The 6740-nt window shown below is 44.4% G+C and overlaps 1 long non-coding RNA gene across 1 annotated transcript; it reads right to left on the bottom strand.

Moving 5' to 3' along the window:
* Window positions 1-552: 552 nt before the first annotated feature.
* LOC115558181 (uncharacterized) lies at window positions 553-1138 on the bottom strand. Its single transcript, XR_003979300.1, has 2 exons — window positions 916-1138; window positions 553-777 (listed from the first exon to the last, which is right to left on the bottom strand). It is a non-coding gene; the product is annotated as an uncharacterized LOC115558181 (long non-coding RNA).
* Between the last annotated feature and the right edge of the window lie 5602 nt (window positions 1139-6740).

Raw genomic sequence — 6740 nt, 5'->3', positions numbered from 1 at the left:
CCCTCCACCAGTCACCAACGAGCAACGACCATCTCTGACAGTACACAGAAGCGTCACTTCTCCGGCCGATCTCTGCGCGACACCTCAGACAGCCAGCGCGTCAGATACGTTCCGTTGTGGAGACATCTCCATGGGAGAACATCTGCTGTCTGGATGAATCACACTTGAAAGTTGCGTGCTGTCTCACACAATATTAACTGCTATTGGAATGTAATGCAAATCTACTAGACAATTGTTCTGGAACTGGATAGACACAGTTGCAAAAAAGTAAAGACACTCTGGAAGAAATCAAATCCTACAAACAAAACACAAATCCATAATAGCAAAAGTGATTGTTTAGGATTGATAATATAATATCAAGCGTTTATGCATTTATATTTATTGTGTTATAGCTTTATTCTGTTATAGCTTCAGAAAGAAATGTTGCTGACACATAATCTAAATTTTAAAATATCTAACTTTCAGTTGGATATTTTCAAAAAGATTGGTATCTTTAAATCATTCGATTTATCATAAAACTGAAATGAAAACCAATAATCATGAAATGGAATATTTACTTGAAATGTGGGCTTTATTCCTCACCATTCTTAATTATCTATTTTGCATCACAATAGTTTCCATCTTCAGACTCAAGTATCCAACTGGGGGTTGGCTGGAACAGGAAATACTAAAGTCACATGATGTCGGGTGTTCTAGTGTCTTCTGGTATTGACATCTTGTGAAGAGTCTATCAGTGACTCACTTCATTCACAGCAGAAAGATTCCTCACCACGGTGCCTGTTCATCTCAAAGCAAACAATGTCAAGGATGAGAGAAAACAGGTAAAAAAAATAAGGTTATTTTTTGTTCATAGGTGAAGAGATAGATAGAGATGATAACACTTTGGAGCGTGGTCGCAATAGAATGAACTCTTACCTCACATCTGCTTATCTCCGCCCCTGACACACTCTCTCAGCACCGCAAATCCAGCCTAGAAGCCTTTTAGAGGGGATTTTGTGATATCTCCTTTCAGGCCTCATGGGTAAAACAGGCTACAGCCTTAACCCTCTAACCAGGCGGTCTGCACTAGCTCTCCCTCTGTCTCTGTTCCTCTCTCACTCTCTTTCTATTTCTATCTCACTCTCTCTCTGTCTCTCTTTCACTCTCTCCAAGCCCCTAATGAGCATTATGAATCTTGGAGATGGAAAAGATCAATTTAAAATCCCCCTCTGTTATGCAAAAATACTGTCTGTTAATGCTTTATATTCACGCAAAGCAGCAAGATAGCTTCTGTGAGGCCTTTAGTGAGCAGCTCTGATACACATTTCATTCTATTAAAGGGGCTGTAGGTAAATTGGAAGAGCTATTATTTGAGTGATTTTTTAATATGGTATAGCTATCAGCTACTAGTGAGTGAAATGTATCTGATTCAAGTTGTCTGCGCCTCTGTATGAACCACTTTAGAATTTAAATTTCTGGCCAATCAGCGCATATCTTTCCATGATTGGTTCAACGGTGGTTCAAGTTACACAGAAAATATGGAGTTTGGGAAAGAAAATGTTGATCATTTTGACACATGTGAATAAGAAGGAGGGATGCATCTTGTTCATTGATTCTCCAAAAACCTTGCGGCTGGTGTGTCAAATACATTAGCCACTGTGACTATCCTGCCCAGTGTCCCCGGAAAAACAGGTAAGATCCAAGACCCAACACACGTTGTAAGACCAAAAAGGTTAGCATAAACGGGGTGGCATAAAGAGCAGGAATTGGCTCAGGAGGTGGAGCGGGTTGACTTGCAATCGGCAGGTTGCTAGTTTGAGCACCAGCTCATTCTAGTGTTGACTGGTCCCTGAGCAAGACATCTTACTGGTCCGGATGAGCAGGTTGTCGACTTGCATGATTGACACTGCCGTTGGTGTGTGTATAAAAAGTTTTTTTAGTCTCTTTGGATAAAAGCGTCTGCTAAATGCCCTTAATGTAAATGTAAATTAATAAACACACAGACATTAGGTGTTTTTCATGTGGGACCTGTCATTCCATATGACTCTCCTCTTGTCAAACTTTGTCACCCTATTGGTTACGAACATAGATGTGATAGGATTACAGCTAAGTCTGCAGCCAGATGCCCTGGCTCTTTTAAGGCCTCTGTTCAGCAGGGAAAGCTTCTAATGTACTAGAGAAGCTTACGCTACTGCCTTTACAAAAAAGGCCATTGCACTACCATTAGCACTACCATTAGCGCTTTAGGTCAAGTATGGGAAAGCTACATATCTATGCGAGTGATCAATATATATAAGTTATAGTTATTCAGATTATCTTAATATATTTATTCCATTAACCATAACATTAAAGAGATTGTTCTTAATCATAAATCTTTCCATTTCCCCCTAGCATGAAATAATCTGCTTTTGAGCTCTGATCCCTTGACTCACAGCAGCCAACAGCCTGCCGGCAGCATAGGTCAACCCAAACAATGATAAATGACACAAAATCCATTGTTTATCTTTGTTGGTGTATGTAATTATGTATGTTAAAATGAATATCCCTAAAAATAGTCCTGTTTAATTCTCGTCATGAAACTGCCAAATCGATGTTGTATATACTGTCATATTATTCGTAATGTAAGGCCAAACACAATCTAGGATAACGCCACAGTGTCCGCTGCATGCTGTGTGTTAAATGATATCTTTGGTGTTGAAACTCTGAGCTCTAGGAGAACCAAATACTTTTGGGGGATATCAAAGCAACACACACGCACGCACGCACGCACGCACGCACGCACGCACGCACGCACGCACGCACGCACGCACACACACAGCTACAGACACACAAACAGACCCGTACACAAACTAATCAGCTTCCCTTCCCATCTTTTCTTTAATGCCGCATTACATTGTAACTACAATCAATGCTAACTTTATAAAAGGGCCTTTAAGGTAAGCAAGCATTTCTCACGAGGAAAGCTGAGAGGGTGTGTGTGAGTATGTACTTTTCTTAATGTGTGAGTGCTTGCGTGTCTGTGTGTGTCCACGTGTATGTGTTGGTGTGTATAGTGTTAGGTGGATATTGTCTGTGGTAAGGTGTGTATGGGTGACTCATGGAATAAAACAAGGGATGTGTGTGTGTGTGTGTGGGGGAGTGTGTGTGTGTGCCGCAGTACAGTGGATGATGTACATCAATAATTCAACAAAGACTCACTACCCCTCTGTCTGTACCTCGTCTGCCCTCAACACTCTCTTTCTATTTGTAAAAGACTGAATCCTTTAAAAACCCGCCCTAACACTCCCACCCAAACCTCCCCCCCACCCTTGCCCCACCCTGACCCGCTTCTCATCCCAGACCTCTTAAACCAAGCTGCCACACGCACCTTAAAAACGTCATCATGGGATGTTTTAGTCATGCAGGACTTTCAATTTCTATTTGTGCTGTTGACGAAAAGTTTATCTTTCAGAACTCTTTGGGGGGGATTAGGACAGCAGATCAACCAGAAGGCAACGTTTCATTCCCTGCTTGGGTCTGATTTGTATGGACCAGGTTCGGAAGTCAATAGTAGTTTCCCAGTGTGAGTTTGGTCCTCGATTGCTGTACCTTAAAGGTTGGCTAAATACAATTATATCAGACTTATGTGTTACCACTGGGGCCACCGAAAACCCCTTAATACTCTTAACACATCGATCCAATCAGCATTCATCACGCAGCCTAGCAGCTCACATAATAGCAGTCCATTAATCACTGTTCTTGAAAGCGTGACATGGTTGGATGGATGTCAAAGAAATGAGTCGTCAGATGTGTGTCCAGATGTGCTCCTATGTCCGTTTACACTAACACACACAGGAGGTGTCATACAGCCCCTAGAACCCTGTGTAACGTAACAAAGTATCAATATGTATTTAAGTACAGTACTTAAATATATAACATGTTAATTACTGCTGCTAGGGGTCTCTTAATCAAAACAGCAAAAAATACATGACATTTCATGACGTCTTGAAGTAATGTAAGGTCATGGGAGTTGTTTTATCTTTGATTGTGGCTCAGGCCGAATTTAGTTCACAGACGAGTTAATGCCTAAAAGTTCATTCAAGTTACGCTTAGTCACGTTATGTAGTGTCATTCTAAGGAATTCGGTGCAAGTAACATGACGTTAACTACCTAACTTACCATCAACTACCCAAACAGCTGTAGATACATTTAATCTTTACCATGTGTTTTCTGTTCACTCTGACATGCAGTAAGGTCATGGGAGTTGTTTTATCTTTGATTGTGGCTCAGGCCGAATTTAGTTCACAGACGAGTTAATGCCTAAAAGTTTATTTAAGTTACGCTTAGTCACGTTATGTAGTGTCATTCTAAGGAATTCGGTGCAAGTAACATGACGTTAACTACCTAACTTACCATCAAATGGGTACCCAAACAGCTGTAGATAAATTTAATCTTTACCATGGGTTTTCTGTTCACTCTGACATGCAGTAAATCACACACAGTGTTCTAACTTCTAATTGCATTCATAGTGGTGGTTCATGGACCTATAACTATCGCTATCTGTTATATGCATTGATCATTCATCTCGATAGCAGTCAGTGCTACAAGCCAATGTTTACTTGCACTGCAGGACGTGAATTTAGGCTGCTTTTGATAGAATGATAGCATGCAGTTGTATCATACCATTTTGGATACAACTACCTCTGAAAAAAAAGAAGTACAGAAAAAAGCAGTTTTAACTCATCCTCCTTGAGACATTGACATTGAGTCCTACAGAGGGGCTCAGTCAATCTCCCAGGTCTCGAAGGGTTTCTGTAAGGCATTTGGTGCCACGGTTAGTCGGTTATCATCCACAGACCAATGGTCAAGCGGCGCAGGTTAACAAAGAGATGGTGGCAGCTCTATGGGGCATTAAATCAGCCATGAGCCTTGAGCTCCTAGCTGCCGTAGGTTGATTATGCCCATAACTCCCTTGTCAATTCCTTCCTTTCTCCCCTTCCTCTGTGCTCTGGGATACCCCCCCCCCCCCCCCCCCTTGTTTTCCTGCACAGGAGGAGGACATTGTGGTTCTGCCCGTTCAGGCCCACTTCCGTCACCACCGGAGGACCTGGGAACGGGCTCGTACCACACTGATCAGCGCATCGCCACGATCCCAGAAGCAGGCCCACTGCCTACATGTCCAGAAGGTGTATGGCTCCTTGCTAGGGATCTGTTGAGTCTATGAAGCTGGTTCCTCGTTTTGTCGACCCCTATGAGATGGAGTCTACTATTATTAACCCGTCTTCTGTCTGACTTAAACTCCCTGCTTCCCTTTCGGGTGCACCCCACCTGCTATGTGTCCGAAATCAAGCTGGTCGCTTCCAGCCCTCTGTTCCTCCCAGCAACCATATCCCCCCTCCCCGGAAAATAGACGACCACCCTGCAAAACTATCCGGCGATTGCTGGAAATACGCAGATCTTTAGGGGACAGGGAGGGTTACGGTCCCGATGGGCATTCATGGATACCATGCTCCCAGATTCGGGGCCCAGCACTGATTCGAGACTTCCACTGCATGCACCCAATGGGTTCCAGAGGTGAGCCAGGTGGCGCCCTTGGAGGAGGGGGTACTGTCATGCCTTCCACCTCCACCTAGCCCGGGCCAATCTCTCTATCTCCTCTGTTAGACGGTGTGTAGTTGTGTGTCTGTGTTCCAGTGTCCAGCTATGCTGAACATCATCCACCAGTTCAATTTACTTACTGACTGCACAGTACTGTTTTTAAACCCTGGCTTCCAATCCACTCAATGCCAGATCGTTATTGTATTTACACTTCGGTGAAAACTCTCGGCTGCTTAGTAGTAGAGTTCTTTGTCGAAGTTCATCCTTGTTAAGTCTACTAATCGTGTTTTGTCTCTGTTTTCCAGTTCCTTGTACCGGTTTCCAGCTTTTGGGTACCAGCCTGCTCGCCCGCCTTTCTGTCTGCTTCGTCTACATCTCCGTTAAGCATTTCCCTCTTTGTCCTTAATACCATCCCCATCCGTCCCGAATCCCGACTCTGTGTCCTGCCTTTGGGTTATCAGCTTGGACCGTAACAGTCTGTTTGTTGTTGTTGTGATTGCCTTGTCTTATCCTCCTGTGTGTTATGTGGCAACCCGTCTCTGGCACAGCGCCCTTGGAGGCCCAGGAGGCAGGTTGTGGCGGCGGTGTACCACAGATTTACAACAGATGGCGCCAGTAAGAGCATTGGTGGCAATCATTGAAATGGGAGCCCCTGAGGAGCAGGTGGGGAAGTATGCTTCCACACTCATTCAGGGCTCTCCTGGTTTGCATGTTCGTAGAGACCAGTCTCCGTGGGTGACGTGATTCCACCCGGAGGAACAAGTCTGTGGATTCCTCCAAAGCTGGGTTTTGTTTTGTTTTATAGTTATATCATTTATGTTTGAATAAAAGTGCCATTTTGTCTTTAAGTAAGCTCCGGTTCGTGCACTGATTGAAAGAAGGCGGCTTACTCGCCAAGCCGGGTTACCACATATGGTGAAGAATGCAGGCAACTCGAGATTTTGAAGTGAACGTCTGACTTCCAATGCAGAGCCTCGACCGAGCAGCAGGTTTTTCAGTGGACGCCCGAACCCTGATGCAGAGCCCTGACGGAGCCGCGGCCGCCGCCCAGAGAGAAGCCCAGGAAGGAGTCCTCCTCTATGAGGCGGGCCAACTGCTCGAGCAGGGGGCCACGCTCAACGAGAAGAACAAGCAGATCCAGGAACAGCCCGAGGAGAAGGGCACCCTGAACAGGGAGATCCAGG

Source organism: Gadus morhua, chromosome 14 (assembly GCF_902167405.1).
Source record: "Gadus morhua chromosome 14, gadMor3.0, whole genome shotgun sequence".
NCBI classification, from domain to species: Eukaryota; Metazoa; Chordata; class Actinopteri; order Gadiformes; family Gadidae; genus Gadus; species Gadus morhua.
Note: the sequence above shows the minus strand (reverse complement) of the source record. Positions and strands in the feature narration are given on the sequence as shown.